Source organism: Mus caroli, chromosome 18, assembly GCF_900094665.2.
Source record: "Mus caroli chromosome 18, CAROLI_EIJ_v1.1, whole genome shotgun sequence".
Taxonomy (NCBI): domain Eukaryota; kingdom Metazoa; phylum Chordata; class Mammalia; order Rodentia; family Muridae; genus Mus; species Mus caroli.
The window spans coordinates 11,495,988-11,497,648 of record NC_034587.1 but is presented as its reverse complement, the minus strand read 5'-3'; the positions used below and the strand labels follow the sequence as shown (position 1 = coordinate 11,497,648).

The window sequence follows — 1,661 nt, the reverse complement described above, 5'->3', positions numbered from 1 at the left end:
ATGCTGCTCTCTCCAGTGTTGCAGCTAGTGAAGGACAGACAGTTCCCCCACTCTCATGTCCCCAGGGCTCTCCCACCTGCAATAGCAAGGAGCGAGGTGGGAGAAGGGTATCTCTCACTCCTCCATATCACTGCACAGGTGACACATGTCAGGGCCAGCTCACTTACAACTCGCAGTGTGCGGACAGGCTCTCCCAAGCTGGCGAGGGAGGAGTCAGCTCTCCTGCTCTCGCGCCCCCAGGGCTGGCTCTCCCATGATGCCCAGGGACGGGGTGGGGCCAGTTCTGCCCAGCCTTCAGACATCATCATGCCCACCTGCGGGGGGCGGGGTGGGGTATAACCCAGGTCAGGGACCAATCTCCCGGCCTTTGGTGGTAACAGACCTCTGTTGCTGCTGGGTCACGGACCCAGACATGGCCCTCAGTGGCAGCACAGGCCAGGACTCCAACTTGGTCCCAGGTGGCATTGCTAGCTACTCACATCAGGCTGATCCTCACTCCCCCCCTCCCACCCCCCGACTCTCCAGTTCTGCCTCTCTTCATTGTGCCTACATCCTTCTGTTTCTCTTTCTCTCGCACTTCTCCACCACTTGCTCCCCTTAGTGGCGCCCATGGGCCATCTCCGGAGTGGTCTCAGGCCCATACCTTATGGCATATATAAGAAAAAAAATCCTTGTCCAGTATCATATTAAATATCAAAAACGTTTATGATAATGAAAAATTAGGAAAGCTTTAATATTCACCAGGAACTTTGTGGATAAAATCTGGTGCGAGTAACTAATGAAATACTAAATAGTAGTTGAAATTAATGAGCCGAGCAGATCTATATGGGCAGTGCTTAAAGATGCTCTTAATGAAGAGATCCAGCTACACAGTATGAGCCAATCATGTAAAACTTCAGAGACTCAGAGTACATCGGATGCTTCGAGAGGGGTCAGCTCCAGCATGGTCTTCCCTCTCCGAGGTCTGCGCAGCACCAGACTTCTCAGGATAGCTCCCAGTCCGGGCCCCCTGGTACAGAACTGGTGGTCATCTCAGGCTTGCTTTTTCCAGGAATTGGTTAGTCATCTTATCATTCCAGTGTTCACAGGTCAAAACACTGAGTGCAGAGGAGAGACTCTCTGCCACCTACAGATGTGCATGCGGAACGGCAGTTACACCTGCAATGCCTCTAGCGTCAGGAAAGCACTGTTTTTATGTGAGATGTTCTCTGACTTCTAGAGTACTGGATGTCCTAGAATTTACTCTATAGACCAGGCTATCTCAAACTCAGAGATCAGCCTGCCCCTGACTCCCAAGTGCTCGGATTAAAGGGATGTGCCACCACCACCCAGCATCCCTGACTTTTAGCATTAGAATAATTTTTTTTCAAGTTTCTTATATTCTGTACTGTTGTGAGAGGGGAGAGTGGGGGTGTGTAAGAGAGGGCATCACTCTGTAATCCGGACTAGTCTGGCACTTTCCATGTAGTCCAAAATGGTCTCAATGTGTGTCGATTCTTCTACCTCAGCCTCCGAACTGCTAGAATTATAAACTTGAGCTATTATAGTCACTTTGTACTTCTTTCTAAAGACAAGTATTTGGGGCTTTTTAATGAGGTGGAGGAAAAGGAAGGGAAGAAGGGAGGAAAAGAGAAAGGAAGGGGAGGGAGGGGAGGAGGGAG

The 1,661-nt window shown here is 50.3% G+C and overlaps 1 pseudogene; it reads right to left on the bottom strand.

Annotated features, from left to right (window-relative positions):
- Positions 1–1,060: 1,060 nt before the first annotated feature.
- On the bottom strand, positions 1,061–1,180 carry LOC115029922 (annotated as a pseudogene).
- Between the last annotated feature and the right edge of the window lie 481 nt (positions 1,181–1,661).